This window comes from Lissotriton helveticus, chromosome 7 (genome assembly GCF_964261635.1).
Source record: "Lissotriton helveticus chromosome 7, aLisHel1.1, whole genome shotgun sequence".
In the NCBI taxonomy this organism is placed as follows: domain Eukaryota; kingdom Metazoa; phylum Chordata; class Amphibia; order Caudata; family Salamandridae; genus Lissotriton; species Lissotriton helveticus.
The window spans coordinates 1,118,983,203-1,119,003,428 of NC_136068.1; the positions used below are offsets into that span (position 1 = coordinate 1,118,983,203).

At 47.9% G+C, this 20,226-nt stretch overlaps 1 protein-coding gene across 2 annotated transcripts in view; it reads left to right on the top strand.

Annotated features, from left to right (window-relative positions):
• Positions 1–20,226, top strand: part of SLC39A11 (solute carrier family 39 member 11) — a 2,376,444-nt gene that overhangs the window by 1,251,236 nt on the left and 1,104,982 nt on the right. The gene's annotated exons all lie outside the window — the stretch shown is intronic.

A 20,226-nucleotide genomic window follows, 5' to 3' on the forward strand; every position in this document is an offset into this window, starting at 1 on the left:
TTTTCGGGTCATTACTGTCCCAGGCTTTGCCAAAGGTGACTCTGGGCCGTACTGGAGATGCTGTTAGGAGTCATTTTTGGATTGGAGACCATCCAGCCACAGCCTTAACACAAGTTGATTTTTAGAGAGAAAATCTCAAAATGACGGACAATTTCTACATAAAATGTACTGTTCTGGCTAAGGGGGCGGGGGTGATACACAAACAAGGCAATCGCGCTGATGCTTCTAATGAAGATTGTTCAGATGCAGTAATGGGTGGCTGGCACCCGCCTGCTGTAGATTTGAACAAAGCCTACAATATTTGCTGATTAGCTGTCAGGACGCTCGCGCCTCGCTAGCGGCGTCCTAATCAGGAGCCTGACACCGACGCGCCTCCGAAAATGTATCAAAACATCGGAGGATTATGGACGGCCCTCCTTTGTCCTCCCGCGCGATAATTGAACGCCGTGTCAGACCTGTGCACAGGCAGCGCGCGGAGCTGCAGCAATCTATAATTATTGTGCGTCGAACACAAAGTAGAAGCCCCGCCCTTGTTAAAAGAGCGCGATCAGGTGCATGAATTGTTGCTGGAAGTCGCACGGTTTGCTGTCCTAACGAATTAATGATTGGTGTGCTTTGTGGAAGGGATGAATGAATGAGTTATATTCAGGGCGCAAACTCACTCAGAAGAGAGCATCTTGGCGCTGTGTTCAGAGAACTATGGGTTCCCGAAAGTAACAGAAAGTGTAAGATTAGTAAAATATTAAAGGAATGGGGGGTGATTGCATCTGAGATGGTTATCTTACATCCATTGAATGGTGTCGGTCCAGCAGTTCCAAATATTAGTTTCTGACAAATGAGTTTTTGTTGAGGGATGGGAACAGTTGGGTATCATCCGCATAGGACGCTCCTTCGCTGGAGCAGCTGCGCGCACAACAAATACCGATAACATAACATAACATAACATGTAGTGGCAATCCCATATGAGGAAATTAGGGAGATCGGGGGAGCCATATAGGCATTAAAAAGAGCAGAGTTCAAAGAAGAGCCCTGTAGTATTCCCATAGTGACTTTTCTTTCTAGTAACACGAATTGTCTGAGGGCGACCATTTGCGCTTCTATTAGGAAGGATTTTAGCCAAGCTAAAGCAGTGTGCGAATGCCCCATATTATGGAGCTGCTAGATTAAAATGGCATGGGAGATGGCGTCAAATGCAGGGTGTGGGTCCAACAGAATCAGCACCACATTATCCCCCGAGTCTACAGTTATTTTAATCGTAACTGAGACTTCAAGGAGTGCTGCTTCGGTTGAATGTTTGGGCCTGAAACCTGATTGCAGTGTATGAAGCGAGTTGGAAGCGGACTGCCTCGCTGGTAAACAAGAGGCCGTGCTTTGTCTTGTCTTGGTTGGATGGGGCACAGCGTAGATGTGTGCTGTGATGCCCAAAACCCCTGAGCATCTCTCTCTCTCTCTGTCTCTCTAAACTTTTCTATAGGTCTATACTCATGCACGCCAAACACGCACTCAGTCTTCTATTGATCTTACTCACTCGTCCGCTTGTTCTTGCTGCCCCTTTCTCCCTCATGGACACTGCCTTGTCATTTTGTTTCTTTTTTTCTCCCTATTTATCACCAGTTCACGCTCTTTTAATTTCTCTCTCTCCTCTCTGTACAAGTCACTTGAGTTTGCAATTAAAACCAAGCAAGATCTGTCAATCACTCTAAGGGCCACATTCTTAATTTCCTCTGAATTACCGCTCACTAATACTGACTGGGAAAATACTGATACTGCACCTTTTTGTTTTTTACCCTACGAGGGTCTTCATGGTAAATCCGATCTTTAGAGGTCTGAATGAGGCGTAACCTACGGAATCGGCATTACTGCACCTGTTTTTTGCAGATCTTCCCATAATTGTTACCTCTTTTCACTATCCTCCATGTGTTTACTGGGAAGATTTAGGCACAGAAAACACATGAGCACAGTAATTTTGTCCCTTCTTGGAATCTGAGATCAGGTGCATACTTGTGCACTGTTTTGCCTGACATAAGTTTCCATCACAGGATAGGAGGAGGCCCTTCTATATAAACAAGTATCACTCGTATGATTGTACTGTGACCACATAAACCCTCACAGTTTTGTCATAGTGACTTTGCAAATGTTTATTCAATCAATCAATCAATCAAAACATTTATATAGCGCACTACTCACCCGGAGGGTCTCAAGGCGCTTGGGGGAGGGGGGTCCGCTACTGCTCAAACAGCCAGGTCTTGAGCTGCTTCCTGAAGGCGAGGTGGTCTTGGGTCAGGCGGAGGTGGGTCGGGAGGGAGTTCAAGGTCTTGGCGGCCAGGAAGGAGAAGGACCTTCCTCCTGTGGTGGCTCTTCGGATGCGGGGGACGGCGGCGAGGGCGTGGCTGGTCGATCGAAGCTGGCGAGTGGGAGTGTAGAAGTTGAGGTGGCTGTTGAGGTATCCTGGGCCTTGGTTGTGTAGGGCTTTGTGTGCGTGGGCGAGGAGACGGAAGGTGATTCTCTTGTTGACCGGGAGCCAGAGCAGGTCTCTTAGGTGTCCGGAGATGTGGCTGTGTCGGGGGATGTCGAGGATGAGTCTTGCTGAGGCGTTCTGGATCCGCTGGAGTCTCTTCTGGAGCTTGGCGGTGGTTCCGGTGTAGAGGGCGTTGCCGTAGTCCAGTCGGCTGGTGACGAGGGCCTGGGTGACCGTCTTCCTGGTCTCGATGGGGATCCACCGGAAGATCTTGCGTAGCATGCATAGGATGTTGAAGCAAGACGAGGAGACGGCGTTGACTTGTCTGGTCATGGAGAGGGAGGAGTCCAGGATGAAGCCCAGGTTGCGTGCGTGGTCTGTTGGTTTGGGTGCGCTGCCCAGGGCGGGCGGCCACCAGGAGTCGTCCCAGGCGGAGGGTGAGGAGCCCAGGATGAGAACTTCCGTCTTGTCTGAGTTTAGTTTCAGGCGGCTGTTCATCATCCACTCGGCTACGTCTTTCATCCCTTCGTGTAGGTTGGTTCTGGCGGTGGCGGGGTCGTTGGTGAGGGAGAGGATCAGCTGGGTGTCATCGGCGTAGGAGATGATGTTGAGGTTGCGTTGGCGTGCGATGGCCGCCAGGGGGCTCATGTAGACATTGAAGAGGGTGAGGCTGAGCGAGGAGCCTTGAGGAACGCCGCAGATGACTTCAGTGGCTTCTGATCTGAACGGGGGTAGGCGGACTCTCTGTGTCCTTCCGGCGAGGAAGGAGATGATCCATTCTAGTGCCTTCTCTTGGATTCCGACGTTGCTGAGGCGCTGCACTAGGGTGCGGTGGCAGACAGTGTCGAACGCCGCGGAGAGGTCCAGCAGGATGAGGGCCGCTGTTTCCCCGTTGTGCTCACTGCACCATCCCAGTTCAGAACCTGGCTATATGCAAATTAGTCTGTTCCTGTCCCAGTGCATGATGGGAACAGGGCAAACCAAACTACCAAGCCAATTCTTACACTGGGAAGGAAACAAGCTTCCGGGGACCGGTTTCTGCCATTTCAGGCGAGCTGGTCGGCTGTGATCTTGTTCCAGCTTCTGCGTGCAACCTGTTGCTGGTGGTGGTGGATCGTGGTTCTTCTGAAGCTGAAGTGGACGCAACTGTGGTCCGTCCAGTAGAGTCCGGTGGCGTGGCTGAAGACGATGTCCTTGCTGGATGAGAAGATGGCGTCGAGTGTGTGTCCGGCGTAGTGGGTGGGGGTGGTCACCAGCTGCTTGAGGCCGAGGTTGGCGAGGTTGTCCAGCAGGGTGGTGGTGTTGCGGTCGTTGTTGTTCTCCAGGTGGAAGTTGAGGTCCCCGAGGAGGATGTAGTCGGCGGAGGGGAGGGCGTGCGGGCTGATGAAGTCGGCGATGTCTTCGCTGAATTGTGTGAGCGGTCCCGGGGGTCTGTAGATGAGGGTGCCTCTGAGGGTGGTCTTGGGGTCGGTGTGGATCTGGAAGTGCAGGTGTTCGGCGGTTGTGAGGGTGTCGTCAGTGTTGGTCGTGATGCGGATGGTGTTCCTGTGGATGATGGCGATGCCTCCTCCCGTCTGGTTGGTGCGGTCCCTCCGGGTGATCTTGTATCCGTCCGGGATGGCGATGGCGATGTCGGGCCCTGAAGAGGCGTTCATCCAGGTTTCCGTGAGGAAGGCAACGTCTGGCGATGTGGTGTCGAGGATGTTCCAGAGTTCGATGGTGTGTCTGTGGACGGAGCGGGTGTTGAGTAGGATGCACTTCAGGTGGTTGTTGCTGGTGTTCGGTTTGTTGGGTGCTGGTGTAGTGCAGGTCCGGCGGCAGGTGAACTTGCAGGAGTGGCAGCTGAAGGGTCCGTGGGTGCGTATCGGAGTGGCTCGGTAGCATCCCGGGGATCGGCCGGTGTTAAGTTCGGTGGCGTCGTAGATCCGGCGGGTGGGCTGGTGTCTGCGGGGTCCAGGGGTCCTGGCACTGGGCGCGGTCCAGGTGCGGACGGGCGCAGACGGGCTTACCTTTGGCGCGCCTTTGGCGCGCCCGCTTCGCGTCAACGCTGCGCGTTTGCCACTCTGCCATATGTGGAGAGTGGGGGGGGCGGAGCGAGGGAGGAGCAGCTGGGAGGTGGGAGCGGGGCGGCGAATGGGAAGGGTCCCAGGTGGAAGGGGGCGGGCCGCAGGGGAGCAGCGGCGGGGAGCGGGGAGGTGGCGGGAAACGCGGCGGGGGCACAGCAAGAGGGAAAAACAGCGAACAACAAATAACCAGAGGACAATGGCTGGGCACAGTGAGGGCAACAATGGAACAAACTAAATATGACAGGAGACAGTGGCTGGGCACGATATGGGCAACAGAGGATAAAACAACAGTCGGCGGGGAAACAAACTGGAAATCACAGGAGACAGTGGCTGGTCACGATACGGCCAATAGGGGAGAAAACAACAGTCAGCAGGTGAAAAGCAGCGCTGCGCTACAGAGGCGGATACCACACCAGTGGTCAGGAGCACAGCTGCGGGCAGCGGCGGGATCGGGGCAGCCTGGGCTCACTCACGGGGAGTGCGCGCGGTGCGTGGTGTGACCGGCCCAGAGGGTCAGAGGTCACATTCCATTACTATAAGTCAGGGTCACTGGACTTAAGTGGCAGAGTTGACTAAATTATGCAGCAAGAAAAGGAGAATTGTGTAGAATAATGTGACACGTTTTGTGTTAGTATTGATTCTTTTTTTGGTATTTTTACATGTTAACACTTTCTCGGCAAAGGTTTTCACATCATTAGTTTTTCTTTGATACCCCAATATAGAAATAAGCAACGGAAAAGGTGGCAAGTCAATCTAGTCACACACCTTCATAAAAGATACTGATATAAACATTTTGTTTCCCCAAATGCAATCAGTAGATTTTGAACTTCATTCCATTCTATGGTTTTAAGACACATCACTGTCAATACATACATTCCACTATTGCCAAACTTCCATGCAGCAAACTCTATTTTTGAACAACCTTAGGTTTTGTGGGACAGACTCTTCTCCCAACCCACCTTGTGACTAATCTCTGCCCCCCATGGGCAATGACCAGGGGCAATGGGGGTTGACCTACGGCCAAGCCCTGCAGCCAACCTCCTATATTTTCAAACTTTGTTGCACACAGTATATGAACATGTGCTGATGTGCGTGGCCCTTGCTTGTTTGAAGACCACATGCTTACTTGTCCAAACATTTTAGATCTAGTAAGGTGATTACAGAGCCCTTTCTTCTCCACTGAAGACATTGAAGACTTTGTTGATCCAAACCAGAACACATAAACGTGGCTACGGTGGCCATGCAGGTTATGCGGAGAGCAGTGCAGAAAAAGCTTGAGCTGTTGAACATGGCAACTAAACTTCTTGAGTCTAAAGATTCATAGAGATTCTCCATACTGGGATACCCTACGCCACATATCCTTCTCAGCATGCTAGACCCACATCCCACACCGTGGAAGGGGGGGTGTTCCTGGTAATGACAGAGTACTCTTAATTATCAATGAGTGCAAGTAGGCAACCTCCCATATTTGGTGTGCATGTAAAAAGGCCTGCACTGCATTATCACATGATTAATTATCAGCTAAAGCAACTATTAGTTGTGTTGTAGCCTGGATTGGGAGGGGGGAGTTCGGGGGGAGGTTATTCACCAGTGTTAAATGGTGGCTCACTTTGTGGTGAACTCCATCTTCAGCAGAGCCGAGACCTCTGGTGGTGAACAGCTTGTTCCATAATATTTTGCCCAACTGCCAAGGGGCTCAGGACATGGGCAGGATAACCTACGGGGCAGTCACATTTTGAAATAAGGAGCAAGGCAACACTGTTCTACTGCATCAGCCACGTTCAACCACCACACCTTGACTGCTACATGTATTTTCTTTAAAGCATACAAAAAAGTGATTTTTTTTTCATGCTGTTCAGTGGTATAATTGGCCCGCTAAGGTTTTCGAACTAGAATGAAAAGATACATAGGCTTAGTTGATGCAGAATTTGAGTTTAAATGCATCTTTCCATTCCCTTTCTCGGTATTTTCACTGCTCATCTTTCTGCATCCCCTAGGGGCCTCACGGCGCCTGCGGTGCAGCCTAACTAATGAATAAGTTAGTAAGGTATTGCCGCCTCAGCCTCATTGCAGGGATATCAGTAGGAGCTCCAGGGTCTGCATGGTGGAGAAGCCTGAATGCCCAATCTATATGTGAGCTGGGACCACAGGGCACAGTTAAAGCAGCAGTACCACCAAGCATCCAGATCAACCTCACTCTGTTGAAAGACACTGCAGCCTCGACATAAAGCTAACAGTACGACTCCCAAGCAATTGTGTAGCCAGGGTGAGTGCTGCGTGTTGGGAGACCCCTGCGTCAGCAGCTCAGCCTCACTCATCCAGGTTTCGTTTGTTACAAACAACTTCACACCTCAAATTGGAATTGTCATGCTAAGGTTGACCAGAGAACCTGTGCTATGTAAGCATTTGAGTTGCCACCATGAGTTAACTTACGGATTTGCTGATATGAAGAGCTTGGGGCACTGACAATGGATCACTGAGTGGTGGGAATTAGGGGAAGATGGTAGATCATAACGAGTTTAGGGAACATACAGAGGATGCAATTAGTTTAGGACACATGGATAACTAGTGTGAGAAGTTTGTGATGCTTCACATGGACAGGCACAGTGAGGTACTTAGGGCACACAATGTGACACATGACGGACCGACATGGTGACGGCACGGCGATAAAAGGCTTTATCCTCAAAAAATCCTAAACGTGTTAAGCTGTTGTGGTGTTTAAATCCAACTGCCTAGTAGTGTTGTGTGTTGATTTAGATACCGTGAATAGGTTTCCCGATTTATTCCCTATACGGCCACAATTCGCATTGCCCATATTTAGGCATAGAAATCCTACCCTTATTTAGGCATTATCCATGCTAACCAAATACAGGCATGGCCATCTACATCCGTCCATCAACGCCACAACAAGTTCCTGGAAAACCAGATTCTTAAGCCTTTAGGACTTCCCCTTGCTTGGATTATTGATTTCTCCAATAACTCATTTATTATGCATGAACATCTATTCCTTAGGGGTCATTCATGATGTTCTTTTGCCTGACTTTTACATCAATACTGACATTTCTAAACACCTTCGAGGTCTAAATATACCTACACTTGCCATGGCAAACCACGGTTCGGCTGCCTACTTGCACGGTGCGGCTTGCCAAGGCAAGTTCGGAAGGAAGTCAAGTCCCCGCCTGATGCACTGACCAGACGCTGTCATCCTCCTCGCAGAAAATCCAGCTCCAGTGTTTGACTCCCCTTGCGGGGTGTTAAAGATCAAGACCCGGAAAGAGATTCCAACCTCTCTCATTCTTAGGTATGGAGCAGACTAGAACCTAGAGGGACTCTTGGCAACTCTGGCAAAACTAAACTATAGCTAGCTATACTTTAGAAACAGCACCTACTTCTTACCTCGTACTACATTTAGGTTAGGTACACTGGGGGTACAACAAGCTAGAAGCATCATATGAGTATTCACATTTTAGCCTGTGTTATTTAAGTATGTATTTTTATATGTCATAGCTACAAACCATGCTATTGCAGTATTATCTAATATTACTGCTGATGCTGTACGTATTATACTTCGCATTCTGTCTTACTATTGTAGCAGTTCATATGTCTTGCATGAGAAATAGGACTGTTCAATAAACCCTTTTTATTGAAACGCCTGTCTATCTATTTCTGTGTAAACTCTGTAGAAACGAAGCATGCACGATTGACTGAGTGAAACTGTTATCTATTGTTTCCACGATTCTGAGACTGTTCCGATTCTAAGGGAAACAAAGTTGTCATGTTCATGTGGTTGTCAGAAACCAATCCCTTCTTGTTTATTCGAGAAGTTTCTAGTGACCTCTGAGTTAGCTGGCACACGCAAGTAATTAAGTGTAATGTACTCGATAGAGACATACTGACCTCAGTCCTATGTCAAAAATATAGTGTATATTATTCCAATGCACAGAGCCTATCAGGGATATAGGAACTACACTACAGTTGTGATCCACCTCGCATAGTATTCCTAATAGAAAGCATCCTTTGTTGATTTTTGCATGTGTAATCTGCTGTACTGGTCAGTGAGTGTATGAATCGAGGGTCATTATTCCCGCTCAGGTCCTTCACACAGGGCTTTAAGTGGGGAGAAAAAAAACTAGGGGTGCTCTAAAAGGGGTGTGGCAAACCTCTTAAATGGGTGTAGCCTATCTAATTAGTAGGCCATACAACTGAATGTACTTACTGACTAGCGAACATAGCCACTTCCAAAAACACGCACATTATTGCTGTCTTCCTCTTGCACAGAAACACACTCTGCTGCCATACACAACTGAGAACCATCCCTGTAACACACCACATGCACTCCCTGAACTGTCTAAACACACATGCACATCTGCACTAACACATTTTATTAGTATTATATGGACAAATTCAAGTGAACCCCAGATCATACTCTCTGCATGAACCATAGCAGGCGCGCAGTGGGGAAGTTTGTCCGTGCATTTCATTGTGTGCATTTAATTTAGTAAAAGTGTTAAAGTTTTAAACATAAAATGTTAAAATATTCTCAGGATATTTAATTGTCCCGTTTTTGTTTCATGAATTTATGGCAAGTTTGAATCTCCAACGCATGATGCGTGCTTTCTCCCTTACTGAACCCACACTTTTTACTCATCCGCATGCACTTACACTTATTACAGATGGTCACTGAAACGTCCACATACAAGAAGCAAAATATTTGCTGCCTATCCTCCCTGCTCGATTCCTTTTGCAGCACACACACGAATACACACATACACAGTTAGTACATACACCCTGTCCACACACTACAAACATTTCTGAAAGTCTGCACAATTCAAACTCGTATGGTGTTAGCTCTCTTTCACCCTGCGCATGGTTTTTCTTCTTTTGTACATACAAAGCTGTATATACTCTCCATCCGTCTACTTATTCCATCCTGATTTGCATACACCGGGCTTGTTCACTGCCTCACACACTGATACTGGTACACACTGCCTGTACACTACTCTCACACACATACACACACTCCCTGCTAAGGCTCCATGTACACACTGCCTTTACACTGGTGAGATGTGCATGTCTTGCACGTGTACACCCTCCCTTGTGAGCACACCAGAGGGCTTTCCCTGCCTCACAGATATATCATCAGCTTTATGTACATCATGCCTGCAGACTAATTACACACATTCACATACTGTGCGTGCACACACAGTCTCCATCCTGGACACAGCAGACTGCTGTCTTAGTACCTCACATGTATATCAGCAGCTCCTTTGTCACACTGCCTGCAGGCTTCTCGAAGGCTGGAATCCCGACGATGTTGCTCCAGCGTTGCAAAATAGAAGGGAAATCCTGAGACAAAATGGTTCTCTTTAAAGGATTCCTCTTCCTCCTGCAACGCTCACCTGGCATGACGTCATGCTGTGACCTCCACTAGTCAGAAGGGAGCAAAATGAACATGTATGTGCACATCGATGTGCATGCTCTCACTGCAGTCCAGAAAAAAAACTGACGAGGCCAGAAAACAGCCCCATAGGCACCCGTTTCGAGGCCCCCTTTAAAAAACTTCAGGTGCTCAGCACATGCAAGACCCGGCCCACTTAAAGCCCTGCCTTCACACATTTAAGCGAAATTATCCTCATGCAGTCGTTTGCGCGTTTTAATAAAAAACTATTTGTTTTCAAGAAGTATAATAAAGCAAATACAAATATAACTCTAGCTCCATCTTCCTGACACAGGCAGCAACATACTTTACCTATCAGGGCCTGTCTGCGCGAGTGTGCGCAGCGCTTTTCCTGCATTTCATATCGGGCCCCCTGCTCTGTGGTCTACTCTGCGGGGCCCCCTGAGCGCGAGCCCTGGGCAGCTGCCCATACCGCCCATGCCTAGGACCGGCCCTGTACCCAGGTACATATCTGCAAACAGGATTGAGAAATATCTTGCTCCACAGCCCTCCCTTTCGTTGACTCCAGCGGGGTTCAGATGGCTGATTCACGCACAGACTCATATTCGAGCCAGTATTACTAACATTTCTCATTCTGCATAGTATGCTGATTGGGAATTCCAGAGATAACTTGCTGCCGCATATAGTTTGTTGGAGTGTTATCGGGCAAATAATACAATTTTCAAAGCAATTTTAGGCATTTTAGGAATTCACGTGCGTAATCTCGGCTTTCCCGACGTCACCTGTGTTTAGAAACTCTGTTTCTCAAATGTTGACGTAGTGTGAAAAAAAAGACTAGGTTTTACTATATTTCAAAATACATATGCGGCATGTGCCACATTATCGGGAGAGTAACTGCCATGTATGATGCATCAAAACCACAGCATCTTCAAAACCGGGCATTTCCTTACCAGGCCATCTAAACAAAACAGTCAGTTTCTCCTAAGTAAGATCACAACATGGCTTCATTGAGTTACACATCTGACAGGTGATTGCAGAGTCCATATCTGTTGATGTTTTGGTTATGCTAAGCAAAATTTGACCAATATAGGTTACTCTTATTAACTCATTGATAAATGGTTTTTTTTCGGCAGAACAATTGGAAAACAAAGATAAATCAATGAATGTGACTTCAGGATGTCAGAAAGTTTTGGATATATTTTACCAACAATGCCCCCTATTTTCTGAATCTAAAAGAGTAGTTTAAAGGGGCCATCCAGTGTAGAGAAAAGAAAAACATTTCTCTTTATGGCTCTTTTATCTCACCAAATAGCAACATTACGCATTCTAAAATCTTGCTTTTTTATTCTTTTAAATATGTTTTTATTGATTTTTAATTATACAATAAGAACAGGAGGACTACATCCACGAATAATAAGTCACAGGATCCTCATATCAGTCCAGGACACTCATACATTGTAATTACTGTGATGCTATCACTGCCCTGCATAGTGTCATTTCTGGCATTGCCTGTATCTTCCTGTACTTAGTCAACATTACATAACTAAAAAACAAACAATTCGAGCAGACTTTCACTTTGTGTGATTATAAAACTATCTCGTGTGAGTTCTGCTGCCCTGTCCCTCTGGCTGCCCTGCATGTGTGTTAGCACTATGTTGGATCGCTCAACTACACCGTGTCCCAGCCTATGTTCCCCCTGTGCCTCTTCTGCTCCCGTCCCATACATGGGTGCATATAAATGTAGGGTTCATGCTATTGCTCAAGGTTTCTTGAGTGTCTGAATACAGTTCACTGGGGTCCTAGTCCACGCGGGCCTGTAAGTGCTGTACAACATATGGCATATTGTGTGCCATTTCCTGACCCTTCAGCAATATAGCCAGCAATGTTTCCCCTTCGTGGGTATCCCTTAGTATTTTCTCCCAGTTGTCCTTCACATCCAGCCAGTGTACGGCGTGCAGTTCCAGATCCGGCACCTCCAATTCCCCCCTTTCACACTTTCGTTCCTGGGTAGCCAGCTTTACTCCAATCCTCTTTCCCGTCAGTTAGACCTGGGTTTTTCCGCAGGTTATCCCCAGACTTTTTGGCCTCCTATTTATGTTGGTTTTATGACTCCGGACACTTTACTACTGATCAGTGCTAAAGTGCATATGCTCCCCCTGTAAATTGTTTTTATGGATTGGTGATTCCATGATTGGCACATGTGGTTTACTGGTAAGTCCCTAGTACAGTGCGCTGTGTGTGCCCAGGGCATGTAAATCAAATGCTACTAATGGGCCTGCTGCACATATTGTGCCACCCACACAAGCAGCCTTGCAAAAGGTTCTCAGACCTGCCACTGCAGGGTCTGTGCGCAGTTTGATACTGCCATGTCGACCTGGCAAGTGCACCCACTTGTTAGGCCCTAATCTTTCCTTTTCTGACTTGTGAGTCACTTCTAAGTATGTCCAAGGTACCCTTGGGGCACTGTGTGTGAAAGGTTGGACATGTTTTGAGGTGTGTAACATGTCCTGATAGTGAATTACAGGGAATTTTGTTTTTCACTATTGAAAGGCTAGCTGTCCCATAGGATAGAATGGGAGTTTATTTATAACATCTTATAAGTACAACTTCCCTTTGGGACACGATAGAAAGATGGAGTTTAGTATGCCTGAACTCAGAATATAAAAATGCATCTTTTAGGAAAGATGATTTTTATATTGTGTTTTTGAAAGTGCCACTTTTAGAAAGTGGCTATTTTTCATGCTTAGCCGTCCTGTGTGCCTCTTCTGGTTTGTGGATTGACTGTCTGGCTTTTAGTGACACGGGCTCGGGATGTGCATTCTCTCCGGGGGGGAGAGGTGGGGGGTTAATGTGTGTCCTGCCTTTCCTGAATGAGTCAGGGCTGGGATGAATAGACCTGGGCTGCATGTAGAGTAGGTGGAGGAGATATCCTTGCACCTGAATAGGCCTCGTCTGCCTTACACAATGCTGCCTCCACCTTGTGCGGGGAAGCTGCACCAGAGAGGACAGAACTGGTATTGACTGAGCACATTGCCTCTCTGACACCAGCGAACAAAGAGAAGTGGACTATAAATGTTGGGGCCCAGACCCCTGATCTTTAGATTACTTCTGGAGTTCAAGAGGAACCTTTGCCAAGGACAATTAAGCTGGAGACACTTAAGAAGTACTGCCCAATTGATGTGTCCTATTTGGGGTGGCCTGCAATAGATATTTTCTACCAAGGAGAGGATAAAGACTTTGCTGTGTCTCCTGCTTGAGAAAGATTTCCAAGGTCTTGAAGTAGAGCTTGACTCCTGTTTTGAAGTCTCAGGGATACAACGACTTCACCACCAGCTCTCCTGAACATCCTTGCTGGGAGTTCTGACCTGCCAAGAGGTGCCTGTGACTGGGGGCCTCTAGAGGTTGTTCCTGCTGTTGGGAGGTGGAAAAGTAATGCAACTACGAGAAGCGCAACACATCCACAGCTGTTTCCGACGCATCGCCGGTGAAACCGCCGCAGCGCCTGCCCATGGCTTGAGAAATCTCTGCACACCGCATCGAGTGCACCGATCTACGAAGTCCAAGATCACCGCACCGATTCTGACGCTGTCCCTACTGTTTGGCTGCAAGAACAAACACATCGTAGGGATGTGGCTGAAGAAACCAACGTAGCGCCGTTGCCGCCACTGCATCGAGAACCTCCGCATCCCCGATCCTCAAGCATCGCACTGGGGCACCAAGTCTACAAGAACGCCGGGCTGCAGTAACAAACTGGCGCAAAACCTCCCCGCACAGTAAGAAGCCGATGCATCACCTTCCCTTCAGTAAGGAACCAATGCATCACCTCCCCAGTGTGGCAGTAAGGAACCGACTAATCAACTCCCCTGAAGTATGGAACCAACGCATCACCTTACCTGGGTGTAATGAACCGACGCATCACCTTCCATGTGACTGTTTTTGCTTTTGACTGTGACATACCCAAGGTACTTTGTGTTGAAAGTGTCACAACTATAGTTCGCTAAAGACAGAACTGTTTACCTTTTAAAAGTCATATTTTGATTGCTGTATTGGAGATTTTTGTCATTTTGGTCTTGTTTGGTTTTGATAAAGATTACGTATTTTTCTAAACTGTTATGATATCCATTTGTAGTGTTTTCAATGTATTACTGGATGTGCACTCAAATATAGAGATAAGCTGGTCTGTTCGTGCAAAGCTACCAAGGGGGTGAGCAGGGGTTATTTTAGAAGTGTATCCCACTTACCCTTACTAGCAAACCATTGCCATCTAGAGACCCCCATTTCTAACACCTCCCATATCAGATTGGTCAGACCTTGATTTAGGAGTATGAACACTTTGCTAGGGATTGAGTATGTGACCTCTTGTTGTACATATAAGCACCTCAGCAGAACCACCATTTTTGCAACCTCTGTTCTGCCCATGGTCGACAGCAGGAGCCTATTCCATAATTTGACAGCCTTGTGCAGCCCATGTATTATTCATCCCATATTCTATCTATGGCTGTTCTCTTCATCTAGTGTGACTTAAATGCCCAAGTGTCTGAAATCTGAGGTTTCCCAGGAAATACCCAGCCGAGGCAGCTCAGGGATCTCCAGCTCTCGTAAACCTCTGATGAGGAAGAGTTTAGATTTATTCGCAGGCCAGTACTCCATTAGTGTGTCTAACAGTATTGGCACTAAGTAGATCGGGTATTGGAGGTAGACCAACGTGTCTTCTGCATACATGGACACCAAGTGCGACATGTGTCTAACCTTAATACCCTAGGGTCACAGTCCCACCCTCAGCCTACAGGCTAGAAACTCTATCGCTAGAGCGAACAGCAGAGGCAAAAGCGTGCATCACTGCCAACAGTTTGTCAGCCAGGAGTCCTCTATTTTGTTGGCAAACCTCGATTGATACTCCACCCTCCCCCCCCCCCCCCCCCCCCCCACACACCTCCCAGGTGTTTTCGTTTTTGACATGTCCTTGAATGCCATTAAGATTCCATCTTTGCTCTCCAGGGTCTTTAATTCTACCCTTGTTCTGGGGTTAGACTGCCTATCTGGAGGACCGCAATACACTCTCTTATGTGTTGTATAGCTGCCTTTTAGGGTTGTGATTATAATTCTTCTATGTTTTGGTAGAGTGCATTATTGATCCCCCGTGTGTGTATGCGTTATGCTTGCTTATCTAGGAGCCACAGGATAGGGGCCTGCACCTTTTTCGACCAAACCAGCCATACCAATAGATAGCTGGATTTGTCCCACTCTCTATGTAACCACTGGAGGTATGTTCTTCTTGTAAATTTGTCCTGCCTATCCTATGTTTCAACGAGGAGAGCCTTTTGGGTAATTCACTGTGCCGTGTTTTGTGGGTGGGATGGTGATGAAATCTCTAGCTCTTTCAATAGTCTTTCTTGTGTTTTCAGCGTGCTTGTTTCTGGTCTTTTCTGACTGCCAGTATGAGACGTGCTCTCTCCATGCATCACCACTTTCACATCGTCCCATTCTATCACCCTGCTACTCGCTGTGTTTTCATTTGTGTCAAAATAATTTGTTACGGTCTCATCGAACCAGCGAGAAAAGTCTGAATCTGACAGCGCTTATGCGTGCAATTGCAACAGTGGGGCCCTGCTCCCACCTAACGCTGCCACATAACCTTGCAGCAATGGTGAGTGGTCTGACAGATATCTGCCCATGTATGCCTCTCCCCGTCTGGTAGCTGCTGCTGTCCCCATTTGCTGCTGTTGACCCGGAGGTCAGGAGTTTAAGGCCCTCCTCCACTTGCAGGCTCCTGCTTGCACTTCATCCCTGGTGGTCCAGTGGTAGAGCATTACTGCTCTGCTGCTTGACTGCCCTTCTGTCATTCTGCTTTTTCTGTCTCTCTTTCTGTGTTTCTCTTTCTCCTTTTATTTCTGGCTTTGGTTTGGTTTGTTTTCTCTCCTTTTCTCCTGTTTTTCTCCCTTGTCACCCCTGCTTCTGTGATCTATCACAGTTCGCACCTCTCCAGTGTCCCTTCCCGCGTTTCCCTGCCTCCCAGCTGTCCAGCCCTCCCTGCAACACTACTTAATAGAGGCGCTGTGTGGCCGCATCACCGGCGCACCAAAGGCAAGCCCGTCTACGCCTGTCCGGTGCCTGGACCATGCCCAGCACCAGAGACCCTGCTTCTCGAATATTCCACCACTACGATGCCAGCACCCTCCTCGCCCCAACCCAGTACGCCACGCCGCCTGCCATCTAGCATCACAGAATAAGACCCATTGACCATGTGCCTGCCGGAACTGAAACCGTACCTTCACCCACATCAATAGGCCCGCTCACCTAGCCGCCCAGATGACTAATAGCTCAACTGCATCCACTTCAACATGCGATCCTTACACAAACATGCCACAGAAGTCTGAGACCTCCTCAATGCCACCTCTCCTGACATCGCTTTCTTCATGGAAACCTGGACTAACCCCTGCTCCGGACCGGACATCGCCATCACCACCCCCAACTGCTACAAAATCACCTGCAAGGACTGCACAGGAGGAGGCAATGCCATCACCCACAAGAGCACACTCCGATTGACCAGGCACTCTAACGACCCAACGACTACCATGGAACACCTCCACTTTCAAATCCAGACCAACCCCAACACCACCCTCCACGGCACCCTCGTCTACAGGCCCCCTGGCACCACAAGCTCAAGCATCCATAGACTACATCCTAACTGGAGACCTCAACTTCCACATGGACAACCGCAGTTACCAGAACACTGCCTTCCCTCTGGAGAACCTCGCCAACTTTGGACTCAAGCAGCTAGTCACCGCACTGACCCACACAATCAGACACAAGCGTGACCCTATCTTCTCCACCAGCGGGAACATCAGCTACAGCCACACCACCGAACTCTCCTGAACTGACCACTGCCTTCACCACCCCACGGTATACCACTGCCCTCATCACCCCCCTTTGCAGATGGATCAAGGCCACTGAAAAACTTCTTGTCAGCTCCCTCAGCACAACCACTCCGCCTACGCCAACAGACACCAACATCGCTTCACGCAACCTCCATTAATGGATCTCCAACACTCAGGCACCCCTCAAGAAAAGACCAGGCAAGCAACACTCCATGAAAGCCAGCTGGTTCACTTCAGCCCTCCACAAGTCCCGACGCACCTGCAGACGACTTGAGAAGAGATGGAGGAACAATAAAAAACCCAGAAACTCGCCATAAACACACACCACCTCCTCCTCCTCAAAACCACAAAGAAAACGGCCCTCCAAGACAGAATCAAAACCGATGCACACAAGTCATTCTCAGACCAGACGGACCTCAAGAACCTCTGACCCATTTCCCTCCTCTGCTTTGCAGCCAAGGTCATCAAGAAGGCCATCAACGCCCAACTCTCCGAGTTCATCTAAGTGAACCACATCCTGAACACCTCCCAGTCTGGCTTCCGAAGCAACCACAGCACGGAAACCTCACTCCTCGCCACCACCAATGACATCTGCTCCATTCTCGACTGGGGCGAGACCACAGCCCTCATTCTACTAGACCTCTTGGCCGCCTTTGACACAGTTTCCCATTGCACCCTTATCATGAGACTCCATGACGCCGGCATCCGTGACAATGCACTAGACTAGATCCACTCCTTCCTCACCGGCCATACTCCGTGAGTTAGACTACCACCATTCCTCTCAGAACTCACAGAGATACACTGTGGATTGCCCCAGGGTTTCTCTCTGAGCCCCTCCCTCTTCAGCATCTACATGGCCCCTCGCAGCCATCATCAGAAGCCACGGACTCAACATTGTCTCCTACGCCGATGACATCCAGTGATCCTCTCCTTCACCAACAAAACCACAGCCGCCAGAATCAACTTCCACAGTGGAATGAAGGCCGTAGCTACCTGGATGAAAGATAGCTGTCTCAAATACAACTCAGACAAGACCGAAGTACTTACTTAGCCTTGAAGAAGTCACTTGTGTGACGAAACACGTGTCGGTTGTATTTTGGATTACAATACAAGCTTCTACACCAAATCTATGACTTCCACTCTCTGATTTTGGGACTTGGACAATACTGTATATGGCGACTATACCATTGATTCACTTTATCTTGAGTGCTTTGGTACATTAGTTTCTCATGTGGACGGAGGTGTTTTACCAATGCATTTGATGCATATTGGGTAGATTGGTGCATCGGTACCGCTTAGCACCACAATCACATTACTCTTCGTGTAAATCCCAGATAAACATATTGGCACATGCCAAATAGTGTTGCGACCTAACAAAACCCATCACTGCCTAGTCCGAGTCTCGCATTCCATGTACCCGCCAGACAACTCCGCTCCACCCTAGCCTCCGTCCCCAGGATACACAAGCACAGAACCGGAGGAAGTTCATTTTCCTACCTTGCTGCCAAGACCTGAAACACCCTGCCCCACCACCTCAGGCTATCCGCGTCACTGACCCAATTCAATCAGGACCTCAAGACCTGGCTCTTTGAATGATCCTCCACCTCCACCCAGTGCGACCAGCAGCCCCAAGAGCCTTGATACCCTCACCAGTGAGTAACCAAATGTATTTATTGATTGATAAACACCTCTTAGGAGAGATTAATATTTAATCAAATGTATGTGCAATTTTTTTTTGCATGTATTCAATCTCCTTTTTATGTATGTCCATGCTCATCCATCCTTAGTCTATCATCTTGAAACCATAACCCTTTCTGCAGATGTCCTGCCTCAGTGGATGCTGCCTTTTTAAGAAAGCTACACCCCTACCTTATGCTGCTATTTTGGATCCCTCACTGCAGTCGCGATTTTTGGGGAGACAGAACCCTTTGGTTGAATGGAACATACCGTGCCCGTGATTTGGCTGAAGTTCAATAAATCACTGTGTTCTAGAGGGATTGGACCACAAATGCAGCTTGACACTCACTTGCAGTTCAGCACTTCACTCTGGGATCTAATGATTGCCCCCCTGTGCACTTGCACCTCGCCCACAATCCAGCATCTTATCCTACAGTCGGGGAAATTTGGGCAAGAGCTCAGACGCTCATTCTACCTGAGAATCCAGTACTACTCCCTGAACCTCATGGCCATTTGTGGTGAAGGGGCATTAAAAACAAAGTGATGTATGTAATGCTTTAATTAATCACAGCCACTGGAAGTTGCTCGGGCCACATCTCAGTTCCATTATTTTTCGCCCACCGTGCCTCCTTAGTTTGGACCCAGTTATATGCAAATCAGTCTTGACCATGCGCCAATGGAAACAGTCCAGCCCAAACTGCCAGTCGAAGTCCATCCTGAACTGGAGCACAAGTAATTCAGGGACGATTTAACCCTTATTCGGACTCGTCAACCAGGTACCGCTTGATTCCAGTGGCGCAGTGAGCATGGGACCTTAGTGTGGGCATACCCATCATACTTAGGTTTGGGGAATTGGGTCATGAGCTCAGACTTTCGTCCTGCCTGAGAATCCAGCCCTACTCCCCACAATATAGGGAAATTGAGTCAGTAACATGTCCCATAGCAGAAGCCATCAGCCTTGGTGGAGAACGAGCACATACATCCACAAAATGGCTGTCTTGGGAAGGGATACTCAGAGTTTCAGCATCTTTCAGAACAGGACATCTACAAGAAGCGATGTGACACCTTGGAGGGGGTACTTGTGCTACTTGTGATGGGGTATTCAGTAGAAGTGAAAATGATAGGAGTCAAGAAGACTTCATTTGATGAAATATGCTCTCTTCCTAGTTCAATGGGTCAAAGAGTGAAAAGGAAGAACATAAATTATAGACTTTTGTACTCTGACTTTACTCTAATATTTTGGCTGGGGGATATTTTTCCATGGTGATATTCGCTTCTGGTACTGTAATACCTATTTTTCCATGAAACTATGCTTTGTTGTAATTATTCAGCCCTCTCCCTTTATGATGACTACCATCCCTGCATCTAGTGATATAGCGCATACTGCACATGCCTCTAGAGGGCACCCCTGGGTACTTCCTGAGATTCTGGGGTCCTTGCCTCTTTGCATATGTTTATAACTCATAAGTGATACCTGTTTACTATATTTCTCTGATCTCTGTAGGGACATTGTTTAACCTTCTATAATAAAAACAAATTATTCTAAAATGTTTGCTCAGCTTCATTATGAAGCAGTCGTTCGCCCATCTGGGCTACGTTTGTGGCATAGAAAAACTGAAAATGAGTAAATAATTCCAGTATTTCATTTTGGGTTGCCAGTGGGACGAACCAATCATTATAAACATTTCTCGCCTTGGTAGACAAGAAGTGCAATAGCCCACCTTAATGGGGCTTTTTTATCAGTGCCAC